This window comes from Strix uralensis, chromosome 3 (assembly GCF_047716275.1).
Source record: "Strix uralensis isolate ZFMK-TIS-50842 chromosome 3, bStrUra1, whole genome shotgun sequence".
NCBI classification, from domain to species: Eukaryota; Metazoa; Chordata; class Aves; order Strigiformes; family Strigidae; genus Strix; species Strix uralensis.
Window position 1 is genome coordinate 21,704,237 of NC_133974.1, and position 16,010 is coordinate 21,720,246.

Genomic DNA, 16,010 nt, shown 5'->3' on the forward strand with positions numbered 1-16,010 from the left:
AATGATAGTTTCTAGTAATATGGCTGTAATCTCACATGATTGATACACTGCTGGATGATTCATTTTTTGTTATTGTTTTTAAAGAAAAAAGTCAAACAAACCTAATGTCAAAAAAACCCCTGATTATTCATATTTATAAGCTTTTAAAGTGATTTAGATTCTATGGATGATTTCAAGACACATAATGAATACGTTAAAATACTTTTATTCTGAACTTCATTGCCAAAAAAGGTACTAATTTCATTTGATATAAGAGATGAACTATCCTTGCATGATAATACACTAAAATAATTTTCATGATATACTTTTTCATACATGACATGCTATATAACTGGAATACATTTTTGTCTAAAATGATGAAACCAATTTATTTATATCAGGCCATGATTTAACTGCTAATAGTCTTTTATTTTTTTAATAGTGTTTATTCTGTGTGAAAAATGTCTAGAAAGTTCAGTTCTATTTTTTCAAGGAAAAATAAACTTGAAGAAGAAAGAGGAATGAGAAAGCAAAGCTAATGTTCCATCTTGAGAACCTCTGTCTTCCTTTAATAACCAAATGTTATGGTATATCTGCAGAGAATAAATCACACAGCTGCTCAGTTCTGGACTGTAATCTTTCTTGACAGTACAACAGTAATGCTTTCAGAGAAAGATAGGAAGACTTTTATGTTTAGCTTTCAAAAGCAAATATTGTCTTACACCCTCAAAAATATATTCTCATCATGCAGAAACAGGGAAATGTTACATTTCTAGTTCAGTTCAAAGAATTTTGTACCATTTTCATAACAAATAAATACTTACTAATATACAGTCCATCTTGCACATTGCAGACAGTTATAGTGCAAATGTGAGGAAAATGGACAAAAATGCATAAATGGTCTCTATTCAATGAGAATGTAATATTCATCATATGAATTTTAAGAATGTTCAGTGTCCACTTTCATTTCAAATCTGTTAGTATTTTATCTTCAATGGGATAATGAAGGTAAAAGTTAATGAAGACGTGTGTGCAGGAAGATATCTGTCCTGGCATAGTGCGGTGTTTTGGATTTAGGATGAGAATAATGTTGATATCACACTGATATTTTAGTTGTTGGTAAGCAATGCTTATGCTAAGTCAAGGACTTTTCAGCTTCTCATACTGCCCTGCCAGCAGAGGCTGGGAGTGCACAAGAATCTGGGAGGGGATGTAGGAAGGACAGCTGACCCAAATGAGCCAAAGGGTTATTCCATACCATATGATGTCATGGCCAGTATATAAACTGTCACAGCTTGGTAATGGTTGAGCATCAGTCAGCAAGTGGTGAGCAGTTGTATTGTGCATCACTTGTTTTGTATATTTCATCATCATTATCATTATTATTATCATTATACCTTCCTTTACTGTCCTATTAAACTGTCTTTATCTCAACCCATGAGTTTTACTTTTTTTTTTTTTTTTTTTCAATTCTCTCCCCCATCCCACTGGGGGTTGGAGTGAGCGAGCAACTGTGTGGTGCATAATTTCTGGCTTGGGTTAAACAACAACAATATCTCTGTGCACTTATTATGATAGTGTACATTGTAGCGGCCAAAACAATGAGTCAGAGTGTTCTTCATTCTTTCTGCAGGGCAGGGGCCATTTTCTTTCTTTATACTCTTTTTTTCTCTTCTTACAATAGTACATACTTATGCTCTCGTTAAAGCTCTTCATAATTAGCAAATCAACAATTAGACAGCTATCAACCTTTTCTCCTATCAGCATAAGACCACTCTAACACGCGCTGTGCAGACCAATCAACTTGTTCACGCGCTGTTCATGCGGTGGTAACTTCTCACAGTTCAGTACTTTTCCACAGTTCAGTGTTGCAGCTGTCCGTTGTTTTTCCCTGCCACCTTGGCACAACTTGGCAGTTTCTTATCTTTCTCCCAAGGCCTGTTTCTCATCAAAGCCTTCCTGCTTCTCAGAGGCTGTGCAGGGCTGACAGGCCGATGTTGACCCACCTCTCTCCCACAGCCACGCAGGGTCGACAGGCCAATGCCGACTTGCCTCTCTCCCACAGTACATACTATTTCTTTTCACCACTTTTTAAAGAAAAAAGAATCATCTGCTATTGAAAAAGTCAATGCAGACATCAAAATTAAATTCATTGTTACTGTGAGAATTTAAAAGGATTTTTTTCTGAAAATAAGATTAAAAACTCTCTGTAATTACCAAATCTCAGCTGTTATTTTATTTTAATTGGTTTTGGGGCTATGTTGAAAGATGAACACTTTCTTCAATTTCAATACTGCTAATGAGCAGAAATTTTTGAAGTCTCACCCTGCACAGACAACAAAAGAAGACAAACTAAGTAGTTATAGCGTCTTTCTCATCACTTCCATGATGGTTGCAATTACTGCCTGCAGTGAGTATGAGAATAAATGGGGATCTTCTACCAGATAGATTGTGCACTTTCAACATCTGAAATACCTTCTCTGTGTGAGGGGTAGAGTTTTGGGGCCTGTGGAGGCAGTATCACCTCTGTTCCCTTTTCTGATCCACTTATACCCCTTTGCCCCCAGGCACTTTCTTTCCAAGGTCTCAGAGCTCTCCTACAGCCAAATGTTGCTGAGAAGGACTCTCTCATGCTCTGCTATTTTCAGTAGTGAGTGAAACTAGGTATCAAGTGAAAAATAGGGAAAAAATAAAATTAAACACAAATGGAAAAGGAGAATATAGATAACAAAGACTACAGTGACATATGGCTGCCTACCCTTCCTAGAGAGTCATTTTCCCTGTGTTTGGCTTGGGCAAACTGATCAAGGAAACAATACATTTTTCTCTGGGAAACTCTTACCTATTCTACTGCAATTCACTTCTGATTATGTCGTTGTAGTTACTAAGTGAAAATTTCTGTCAAAGGCACATTGGAGTAAAGTGTGGAGCCACTGAACATTATCCATAGTTGTCCAGTCTAAAGTGAGAGGAGTTAGAAGTTCATCCCTTCAAAGAAGCAATACCTACCTTCTATGGTTTGCTCAGAGACATGGATCCTTTTCAGAAGATTTAATCAAAATGTCACTAGTAATGTCTATATCATGTACTAAACAGTGAATATGTACCAAAAAAGACTGCACAGAAAAGCTTGCAGTTAAAGTATAAAACCAAAGATAAAAATGGATACAATAGAAAGATATTACACAAGATAAGGCCTGTGATATTTTTCCATGCTTGGCTCTTTCTGCCTTTGTCAAACAGAAATGTTAAAAATTTTAAAATTTTTCTTTTCAAATAGCTTGTTGACAAGACTATTAATATCTTAATAGTTTCAAGTAACTTTTTTTTTAATGTGATATGGTGCAATAAACATTGTCTTATACAGGCATTCCACCGCTACAGCCAGAGCAGGTTGCAGTATTAAAATTGTACTGCTTTTTCTTCAGTATTTCTAGCACTCTAATTACCAGTTCAGCTAGTGCTGTGCAACAGATGAGCTTGTTACGTCTTGTGAAAATGTGAAGTTGGTGACAAAAAGAAACCAAATGTAAGTATATGCTACTTAAATTTAGCACGTCACAATGTTTTTTGGCTGGTTCAAGTATCTATAGAATCTAGGTAGAATTAAGGATCAGGTTAGACAGAAATGAGATCCTTGATACATGACCCTCTCTTGCTGCACAGTATTAAATGTTTCATATATCAATAGAATTATCTCCACCTGAGAGGGAAAACCTTCTCTACATCATATGACCATGCTGTAAAGAACACATGAGAAGCAGAAAGGAAGAGCAGTTGATTGATGAAAACAAGTATCAGCTGGGATAGGCAGTATATACAACCACTAACAGCACTTTAAGACTATTATACATTGATTTATATTGCTCCTACTTGCAGAGGTGCGATGTCAGATCTTACTATCCTTGGGAAAATGAGGAATATGTGATAGGTGTCATAAGGAAGAAAATATTTCCTTGCTTTTATTAATAAAAAAATATAGAGATTAGGAATGTAAACTTCTTCTCTGGAAACCATGAAGGCAGGTGGATTAAGAGTTTGTCAGAGTTAGTAGCCTGCAGTTGCTATTGATGTTACTCTTTTGGGACACTAAGGGCAAATTTACCATGTTTAATCTTTCCAGAGATTCAGTCCTACCACCTACTTCATTCAGACAAAACAGAACATTAAGCATTCAGTGAGCTATACAGTGCTAATGATAAAGTGTATGATACCATGATTTAAAAGCAGAAAGGAAGAATGTCTGGTGTCAAAGCTAAAATTAAAGCCATAGCAGATAATGCCCAGATGGTCACTAAAAGGAAGGTACAGTGACACCCCCCACACACCCTACAAGTGCAATCTCTGCTGCCATTGGCTCTGCTATCCTCTCTGCTGTCTATCCACTATGTAGGTAGGGGAGACATTGAAGAAGTGGGAGAAGGAGGGATGCCCTTTGGCATGTAGAGGTTTACAGCTCCTTTTCATCAACCACAAAGGAAATCATTAAGGAAGTGGAGAGTACAAGTCCTCTTTATTTCACAGAACAAGTCTATCATCTTGGAAAAATTCCAGGCAACAAGGAGTAAGTTGCTGGGAGAAGAATTTCTGAAGCTGAAGATACCAACTGGGGATCTTTCATTAAATATCTCTGCCCTAAACCCTTGCAAAATTTGCTGGATCTGGTTTTTGTCAGAACTTTGAACACCTCTGAGCATATTTATAGAATCATAGAATCACAGAATGGTTTGGGTTGAAAGGAACCTTAAAGGCCACCTAGTTCCAACCCCCTGCCCCAGGCAGGGACACCTTCCACTAGACCAGGTTGCTCAAAGCCCTGTCCAACCTGGCCTTGAACACTTCCAGGGAGGGAACATCTACAGCTTCTCTGGGCAACCTGTTCCAGTGCCTCACCACCCTCCCAGTAAAGAATTTATTCCTTATATCTAAACTAAATCTGCCCTCTTTCAGTTTGAAACCCTCATCCTATCACCACCCTCCCTGATAAACAGTCCCTTCCCATCTTTCCTGTAGCCCCCTTTAAGTACTGGAAGACCACTCTAAGGTCTCCCCGGAGCCTTCTCTTCTCCAGGCTGAACAAGTCCAACTCTCTCAGCCCGTCCTCATAGGGGAGGTGCTCCAGCCCCCGATCATCTTCATGGCCTCCTCTGGACTTGCTTGAGTCCATGTCCTCCTTATGTTGGGGTCCCCAGAGCTGGACACAGTACTGCAGGTGGGGTCTCATGAGAATGGAGTAGAGGGGCACAATCACCTCCCTCGACCTTCTCTATTGCCTTCCTTGTATCGGGAATAGCAGGAAAAGGGGAATTGTTTAGAGAAGGACTGATAAGTAAAGATCACTAGTGCTAAGTCTGGGATGCAGAAAGGTTCTTTGGCAAAGCGAATAAAGACCGTTGTGAAGTGGTAGAAAAAGGGTGGAGGCAATGAAATATTGTGCAGAAGCTAGTTTGGAAGATAGGACATTTGAAAACAATACAACAGGTAAGAAGAAATCAGGGAGAAGGTCTTACCTAAATAACACAGGTGAGTTTAACAATGAGAAGAGATTTCAACAATGGTCAATTTTAGCACTGAGAGGAATCTTATTAGACTAGGGAATACAGTAATACAATAGCTAATAATTACTTGTTTTATCTAGAATGTCTGCATACCCTTCATCCCTGTCCCACCACATTTGCCTGTCTACTTTTAAAATAACTTATTTAAGACAACAGTATGCCTCTCCTCAACCTTTTTTGTACCTTCATTAACAAAGCTACTGATTAACAGTTAAGTCCAATAGTTATCAAGGTGATAGAACTCATCTTGTATTGGGCAGGGTTCTGGAAATATCTGTCTTTTATGGAAAAATGAAAAATCAATGGGGCAAGTGCAAAGATTCTATGCCTTGAAGACAGGTACCTTTATGCTGTCTTATGTTAGGGTGCTGCAGTACAGGAATCAGATATGATTAACAGTTAGATTCTGGAACAATAAAATGACAGTAGAGCTTGGAAAGGACAATTGCTTTTAACCAATCCTATTTCAAAGACAGAGAAAATTACCCAATGTAAGTGAATAAACCCTTTAGAGAGAAGAAGCATAAATACGCTATAAACATGTACAACTCACATAGCAAATCCAGTTTAGTCTGCATTCCACTGTGGTATAGCAGTCCATAGATGAATGCACCAGAAGCAAAATAGATTTGGCCAACAATGAATGAAGGCTGACATGCCATTCCATTGCAAAAGGATAGCTGAGAGGTAGTAATAGATTACCAGTTGAACATGAAATCTCTGTATGATGCTAGAGTGCACAGAAGCATTAGCTAAGTAAACAGAACACCAGGAAGAAATAAGTAATGTTGCCTTTTCTAAATTACATCAGTGCAACTGTTATTTAATCCAGTTCTGAAGTCTAAAGTTGGAGAGATTTTGGAAAAATAAGAAAGGGTTCCAAACAGGTAGAAGAAGGATTATTGGAAAAAAGTCAGGCAGGGGAGAAAGAGTGTGTCAAGATGCTCAGTTCAAATCTAATATGTGGCTTCTTTATGGACAAAATATTTCCATACAAAAAGGCCCTTTTGATAATAAATCATTAAGTCAATAAATAGAATAGTCAGGGATCAAAATGTTTGGGCAGGAATCTAAAAATGGATGTTAGAGGAGTAAGACAGGAATAGGCCACAGATGTGGGCAAGGTTCTCCCTAAGCGATATCCCCTATTGCAACTGCCAGCGACAGACCATTGAGCTAAAGGACAGCCATTGTAAGGCAGGATGACGTGTCTTGTGTTTACATGTTCTTTAATCTGAAAAAAGGCCTTCCACAAGGGGTAACAGTAGAATGATAAAACAAGGCAGTACTAAAAAATATAAGGCATAGTTTCTAGTACTGATGATAATAAACACATCTTGACTTACATGAGAGATTATATAGAGATTGATTTTATTAGCAATTAGAAGTCATTAATGCATCTATAAAACCATGACCCAACAATCAGGTTGCAGTGGTCTAAAAAAAAATATTATTCTTTAAGAGTGTGACAAAGTTCATGTGTATTCTTTTAGGCTGTGGCAAATGAAAGAAAATAGAGTTTTTCCTATTTCTGCTTTGCTATGTTAATAAGTAGAACTATAGTCATTGTTTCTTTGATTAGATGTGGATAACTTTGATAGAGCACATTGGGAACTAATATTAGATTGGATAATACAACATACTTGTGTTGGGAAAAAAAAGTGCTTTCTCCTACTTTGTTTAATGCTTAGGGTTTTTTTAAACAAAATACTTTGCTTTAAAGCTATTTTCATTCAGCTCTATAATGGTCTTTGTCTTCATGTCATGTATCTTTACCAATGAGATGTCCTCAGTGATAGATGCTCTGACTGTTAAGTGTTGCAGTAAATCTGGGAAAGTACTGCTTTGTTTTGTGTTTTGTTCTGACAGTACATTTCAACTTTATAATGTGTTTTCATAAAATTGTGGGTTTAATTCATATCTACCAGTTACATCATTGAGCTAAATCACACAAGTCCCTGACAAACAAGGACTGTCCCCTTGTCTGACTCTGGGAGTTTTCACAGCTAATGCCATGGGCAGTTATGTAGAGCAGTTATCTTCAATTAGTTAAAGCCAAAGGGAAATAAAGTTCACTGTGAAGGAACTTCAGAGATCTACAGCCGTAGGAGTGAGATCCATTAATCTACAATGTCTAAATACTATGCAAGCAAGGATTATAAAAGTTAATCTTGTTGACATAAATCTTTAATATTTGGAGCAGACTGCCAGAATGCCTTTGTCATTTGATTAGTGTTTGTTATAAGTAAAGAGAATTTGTTATGTGGAGTATATAAACTGGGCAATAATGTCAAGGAGCAATGCCTTACAGGTTGAATAAATTACTAAGCTATTGAATATATGCTCTATTAAGACACTAAATGAGTTTGTAGAATTCTGCTAAGGTCAATGAAAAGAGTCAATATATATAGAAACAAGCTAATTAGTGGAACTGATGAAGGTGTCAATGAACTCAGTGGGTACGTAATATATTACAGGTGCAAAGCACTGTTATATAACAGTGTCTTGTATTATTTTAAGAAGGGTCACTCCATACGAACCATGTTATAGCACACTGACATTATTAACAGATTGACAGAAATAAATTCATCAAAGTGTGTGTTTTGTAGTGAAAAGTAATGTCAGTCTTAATTATACAAATCGATGCACATGCAACATAGACAAAACATAGAGATATGCCACTATGATTGTGACCCAGTTGCCAATGTTATGTTAAAAACCTGAAACTGTACATGCACAGACGGCCATCACCTTCATCTTCACTTCTGGAGTGCTGTGTCCAGTTCTAGGCTCTACAGTACAAGAAACATATGGACTTAATGTATTGTGTCCAGCAATTGACCACAAAGATGATGAAGGGACTGGAGCATCTGTTGTTGTATGAGGAGAGTCTGAGAGCTTGTTCTGTCTGAAGAAGAGTCATCAATGTGTGCAAGTACCTGATGGGATGAAATGAAGAAGAAACCAGACTCTTCTCACTGTGCCTGCTGCCAAGACAAGAGTTAATGTGCACCAATGAAAATAAATTAAATGCCATGTGAACACAAGAAAACCCTTTTTTGTGTGTGTGTGTGTGTGAGTAGGTCAAACACTGGCACAGGTTGCGCAGAGAGGTTGTGGAGTGTCCATCCTTGGAGATGTTCAAAACCTAACTGAGGTGGTCATATGGTGACCACTTGATTCAAACTAGTTTGTTTATTTAAACTGCAGGAGTTCCTACTCCCACTTGGAAAGAATTCTTATGTGAATGACAATTATAGTTTTATAGATCAGGACTTCATAAAGTTTTGCATGTGTGTTGAACTATTTTCTTGTAGCCTCTTTTCTTCCTTACTATTATGAATGTCCAACAGGCATTCAATTGGATCAATATGTGAGGTTTTAATAATTTTAATCAAATATTGTTTCTTAGAATCATTTTATTCTTTTTACTATTCAGTGTCTGCTGTTAATTTGCTTTACAATTCAGTGTGAAAAAATAAATTTTAAAAAGTATAATTAAGCTTTTCCACAGCAAACATTTCAGTTTAGTTAATTAATGAAGAGCTGATCTGCATACACTCCTCAACATGACTGAAAATTAAAAGCTGACATAGCCCCACAGGCTTATTCACCTTCAATCTGGCCTTCTGAAGCAATGATCATTTTCACCTTCAATCTGGCCTTCTGAAGCAATGATCATTATCAATTATATATTGAGTGAATTTAGGCTGTGGCTGCCCAACATCACAAATAATCAGTCTCAGTATTATCAGTCTTCATATTATAGTATACTGTTTTCTATATCTTAAAACAAGGGCCATAGAACTGATTATATGGACCAGTGGATCTTTGAATATGTTGTTTCTTTGAAAACCAAAAAAACCCCTTTATTTTTAAACCATTATACCGCAAACTATACATGCTTTTAAGCCACTGTTAAAGACACTCTATTTGCAATGGAGACTGAAACAAAATCAGTTTTGAGTTACCTTGTCTTCTGGTTTTATCTTGTTTGCAACCTGCTATCCTGTGTGAAGGGACAGGGCCATTGCTCTGCGAGTGCAGGAGCATATTGTGTCATCAAGGGACAGAAAGTAGCAGTGGGACAGTAGAAGGCATCCCATCCAAATGATACTACCTTCAGGCATTCTCTCTTCTCAATACCCCATAAGGAGCCATGGGCTGCAGTGATCAGTGGTCTAGTAGAGAAGTAGAAAGTTGTCCCTGTAGCAGAATTTTCCTGAGCAAAACTGACTGAAAAACTTCCAGGAAAAGATACGTTTTGGTCTAGAAATGTCAGATGTCTTTGAGACTTTGGCAGATGGACTTCTGACAGAATCACACTAGCTGAGTGCGTGAAGTTGAGGCACCCCAAAAACCACCTTGGCCTTGCAGTGGAAACACTGCATCTGGTGATGGCACAGCAGGATTTACGGCTCCAGGGTAGGTTTGCCAGTGTGACTGCAAAAGTGGGGGGTTAGATGGTACAGCTGGGCCCCAGCTCCCAATCTACCTGCTGTGGTGCCAGGGGTCCGGAGAGGTTTCAGCTGGGTTGGACCAGGTGCTGGACCTACGAACTGTGGTGTATTTGTAAACAACATGTCCCTAGACTAGTAATAAAATGGGCCTTGCATGGTTATCTGCTCATTAGGGTTTATAGAATACAACTAAATGCTTTTTTCCCCCACAGCAGTAGACTCATCATGGGCAACAGTTTACCATAACTTGAATCTGTGCCCTGGCCCTGTGCAGATTACTAACAGAGATGTAGCTACCAAGAAGCCCAGACAACCCCCTGCTCACAGCATTTCCTGCTGTGGCACGAGACGTGGAGCAGGGGCTCTCTGTGACAAGAGCTTAGGGCTTATCTCTCCCAAAATGGCTGCAGAGAGAGGGTATTATGGAGCCATAAGACCCAAGTAGAAGCAACATAAATGACCTTCCCAGCATATTGCCAGTAGTCTTTTAGGTCATAGCAGAAGGATGAGACTTTTAGCAGAGGCTTAGTACTTATAAACACTGACTGAGAAACTTGCCATATTTTACGTAATAACTTCATGGAAGTCTTCAGATTCATCTGTCACTTGAATTGTCTCCAGGGATAGTGACAAAATTCATAAGGATAATGCATAAAATGTGTCTGCATGTGTATTAGATGAATATAGAATAAGAACAACATTGATTTATTGGTGAAATGCCACACTAAAAAGTACATTTACCCCTTTCTTGCATAATAATCATCGTGGTCCTTCAAAGGAGAACCTCACCCTAACAGTTGTTGTATTATCTTAAATACATATATACATCTCAAGTTAAGCAAGGTGCTTTCAAATGCTTATCAGTTTTAAGCATGGTGTTAAAGGGTTACAGGAATGCACTGGTTTTTAAGAATCCTTGCTTTTTCTTTCGAATGATTATTAAATACTCTTACAAAATGAAGCCGCTACATTTCAGGTAATTCTATTTAAAGCAGCTGTGATTATCAATCTATTTTCAACAGTAGTAGAATTAATTAAGACTAAATAAACCAAAATTTGTCTTTTTTCATAAATTCTTAAGGAGTCAGGCCTGCTTTTTATGAATATCTTTGTGTTGAACATGTATTTACTGGAACAAAGCGCAGACTAGATAATTTGAAGTTTCTCTACCTTTCTTTTGAGCACTTAGTAATATTTCAAACAATGTGCACAGGATATATCCTGCTTCTTAATTAATTAATATGCATTTTGTTAAAAGAAGACAAAAAAAGAAAAAAAAATATGTAATAAATCAGTGATGAATGGCTTCCTTTGAATTTAAAGAAGACTGATCTGTTAAAAATGCATTAATTGATTTCTAGGGTTGTGCCAGTGTTCTGGTCACCTGGTTATATACTATTTTGGAAATAAATTAGTTTGCTTAATTCATAAACTTTCTTAGATGATTGTTAACATTTTTTGACCAGTCCTAATTCCAGCTTGGAAATTATGTGGTTTAATGGCTGGATTATTTCTTGATCTTTGAAAAGTTCACGAAGAGTGAACAAAAACCTCCAAGCAACAACATGCAACAATCATTTATGAGATGTTCATACTTACTCAGTATTATTTTACTTTAATAAATATGTATGATAGAGACATACACAAGTTTGTCAAATCTTATTAGTGGGACAGTAGAAGGCATCCCATCCAAATGATGCTACCTTCAGGCATTCTCTCTTCTCAATACCCCATAAGGAGCCATGGGCTGCAGTGATCAGTGGTCTAGTAGAGAAGTAGAAAGTTGTCCCTTGTTTGATTTTAAAGTTAAAGATTTTAAAGTTCTATACAAATTTTTAAAAATAACACAACTTACTGAGTTGGGCAATAAATGTACTTTTTTACTTTCCAAAACCATCAATATTCATTTCCCATTAATCTTTAGTCATGTCTCTGGGCTATGGAGGATAGAGAATCTGAAATTCAAACCCATTTTAGTACGTAAACTGTCATCAACATGACATTCTAGGAGTGCATTGTGTGATTTTCGTAGCAGAATGACAGAATAGTTATCCATTTATAGAGCAGAAAAGTTCACACGTGACTGAATGCATACCACATATGACTAATAGCAAATAACCATAGCTCACAAGCCATTTCTGAAAAATATTCATCTAAACTTTTTAGTGAACATCCATGAATAATGGATACAATCAAAGACAATCAAGCCTGGTTTAAGTGGTTTGCATATGATTTGCTAACCAAAGGAAAGGAGGTAAGATGATAACAAATAGAGCAATCACGTTTGAACAACTCAACCAGACAAGATGTTATCCCTTCTCTCAGGAACTAGAGATGGAAAACTGTCAAGCTTGTCTTCTAGTCTCTTTAGATCTCTTGATTGCTTTTTAGAAGAATTCCATCTGCTTAAGCAGGATGTGTTTCTTTGAGGGAATGAACTCTGTCCACTGAGTAGAGAAAATGGTGAAAATGCAAGTTTACAGTTTATTCCATGAAGTTCAGTCACTTTATTTCTGTTACAGCTCTCCTATACCTTGACTCTAAATCTGGAATGAAGAGCTTCCCTGGTGATGCTCTTAATTTTCAGCTGTCTGCCCCATAGGTTTAAATACTTTGTATTTTAGACTATTCTCACTGTTTATAGTAATAGTTTATCATGTAAACCTGGCTTTAATTTCATTATAAACAGGACTAAATATGAAAGTATTCTCCATTTACACATTTTCCACATTTCTGTGGAATTTCCATAGGAAACTGGGAAATCTAAATGTAAATTAATTATCTGGCAATTTTATTATATTCTTTTGAAATTAGTGAATTTTGAAATTTAGAATTCTGAAATTCAGATAGTAAAACTTTTTTAAATTTTAGCTTTTCTAGAAAACCAGATATCTTATTTCATTATTTATATTTGTTGTGGGTTTTTTTTGTTGTTGGTGGTTTTTTTTGGTTTGTTGTTGTGGGGTTTTTTTGGTTTTTTGTTTTTGTCTGAGGTGGCTACATCCCTAAACATATATGAAAAAACTGCCAGTTCTTTAGATGCAGAGATGTAAACAAGTGATTGCATATGGTACTGTTAGAGAACACTAAGACAACGTAATAGTATTCTAAATTGGTGGATTGTTTGTGGTTTTTATAAGATACAGATGCTCGTGTAAGTGTAAACAACAAGAATAACTCCAGGCCAATTATAGATCATTCACTATTCATGTTACTGAAAGCAAGAGAGTCCATTCACCAGTGTTATTACTCTTTTCTTAAAAACCTGACATGTTTCTCTACTGGAAATCTTTCTTAGGAACCCGTCAGCACTGAAAAAGAACTCGAAATCTATCACTATAAACAAGGAGAAATGTAAGCATCATTAGATATTTATGATCTCTTCACAACAATCACACTCACAAATCTGTTCTTGGTAGTTTTTGAGGATGAGGAAGGTAAGATTCAACTTTAATCAGATGTATCATTGCACAGACTTGGACAGAATTCCTTGAGTGATAAAAACTGCTGAGATTTACTGGACTGCAGCCTTTTTTGAAATTAATAAAAAAGGAAAAAGTCATACTGAAATGATATTTTTTACCAGTAAGTGGACTGTAACTGAACTGATCACACTAATTATTCTGCCCTTTTTACTCTGAAATTCTAGTCATGATTAAAATATTTTTTAAATATTGAAATACATGCTATTCACAAGATAGCATGGAGGAAGTTGCATGCTTGCTTGGCAAAGAAATAAAATAATAAACTATTAACTTGCCTAACATAAACTATTTGGTGTGCATAAAATCCCTTATCCTTGCTTCCTCTTGACTCAATCTTGCATCTTCAAGGACTTAACAAATGGCTCCTGATATTGTAAAGGAGTATCTTGGCCATGCAACTTATTTTCAGTGATACTGAGGTTTTTTATGTATTCTATAGGTGTGAGTCTGTAGGTTTTCACTAAAAGGAAGCATAAATACTGTGTTAGAATTTAAAGATTAACTCTCCCAGCTTTGAGATGATAAAGTGTTGACAACACTGTATTGAGGTAATAATATTACACCTCATGAAATATATTAGCTTCAAATGTGTTTGAAGAAGTGCATGCAACTTCCATGTGAAAAGATGAGTGTGTAATTTGAAGGTGGTATGGAGCTTATTAGAGAATTTAGCCTGGGATAGTAGAGGATATGGAGACATATTATTCAGAACAGGTAGACACAATCTTTTTACATTCAGGTCCTACAGATGTAAATCATTATTATAATGTGTGATTCTGAATGCTCTGTGGATATGTTTGCTAGTTCTTCAGTCATAATTTATACAGCCTCCTTCTGCTTTTTTTTTTTTTTTTCTCCTCATAGGATAAACTTCTTTCTTCAAAATGCAATATGTAACAATTTACACTCTGATGCCAAAGACTATTCACTGCTATAGCAGCATATACCTTTCACCATCAGTTGAACATGCAGAATCCTCCTTATATAATTTAATAAGCCCCTCTGCCTCTGAGTCCCATGGAGTTTTCCTCAGTCAGTTGCTGATTAAAGTTATTCTGGTTGAATGAGAAAAAACCAACCAATTATAATAATGTAATAATTTTGGCTTTTAGGTTTTACAGAAACTGTTTGGAATACTTTCCTGGTTGTTAATGATCCTTAATAGAACAGATGGAATTCTCCAGTCTGAGCAGAAGCTGCAAAAGAGTCTCTGAGGTGTATGATGTGTCATTTGGTTCACACCCGGCAGAGTAAGCCAAAATAAATCTAAAAATGGAGGATGCTGAGGGGCTTTGATTGTGTTGCTGAGCTATTCCCTATATAACATGTGTTGTGCTGCTAATTTGCTGACTTGGAAACACCGGCAAAGAATTGTATTGGGAGTTTTAAATTTCAAGCATTACAATATTAAAGAGGTGGCATGCTGAGACAAAAAACTTTTAAAAAATGTAGAAAATCTCCATCTAAATTGCAGCTTTAATGCACTCTAAGGAGTAATACCCACAATCACTCCAAAGGCCAGCTGCCTGATTAAAATTGCTGGTCCAGACCTTCATAAATAACTGAAATTGCTTTATATTAAAATAATAAAGTCATAAACCTCATTTTGGCAAATTCAGACACTTCTGAAAATTATGACCTTTAAACCTTTGTAGGTCATAATCCACCACTGACTATAGACCCAGATTCTCAGTGTGTATCTGTCTTGTTAGGTACTTAGATGCTTAGATGTCATTCATATTCTAACAGCTATGAAGTGTTTTTTTTCTGAAGACCTAGGCACCTAACTTTCCTGGGCAGCAACTTTTCATTGTCCGGTCCCACAAGCACACAAACTTTCTTGTGGGGCACCAATAAAGCCTTCTTGGAGATCTAGCCTTCAGATCATGAAGGGAGATCCTCAAAATAGATGTTTCTACTCCATCTGGACAGACCCTGTAGGCAAGCTTACCACACACAAAAATGTGCTTTTCATACTGGGATCTTTCACGTAATATTGGAGAAGCAGAGGGTCAAATCTTTGTTATATAAACCTCACTTAGGGCTCCCATATTCTGACAAACTAGTCTCCTGGCCATGATGATACTGGCTATTGGTACATCTTAATCAATACTTCCCTTTCAGCCATTCCCCAAACATCAGCAGTTACAGATGTATTGAACCAAATAGAGGGCTCAAGACTCTTAGTACCTGTTCCAATGTTTGACCACCCTCAGAGTAAAAAAATGTTTTCTTGTGTTCGGATGGAACAACATGCGTTTTCACAAATGTGTTTTCATTTGTGCCTGTTGCTTCTTGTCCTGCCAATGGGCACCATGAGAAGAGTTTGGTTTGTTCTTCTTCATTCCCTCCCATCAGGTATTTATATACATAAATATATGTATATGTCTATGTATAAGATCCCTCTGACCCTTTTTGTCATGAGGCTGAACAGCCCCAGCTCCCTCAGCCTTTCCTCATACAAGAGATGCTCCAGTCCCTTCATCAGCTTTGCGGCCTTGTGCTGGACTGACTCTAATAAGTGCATA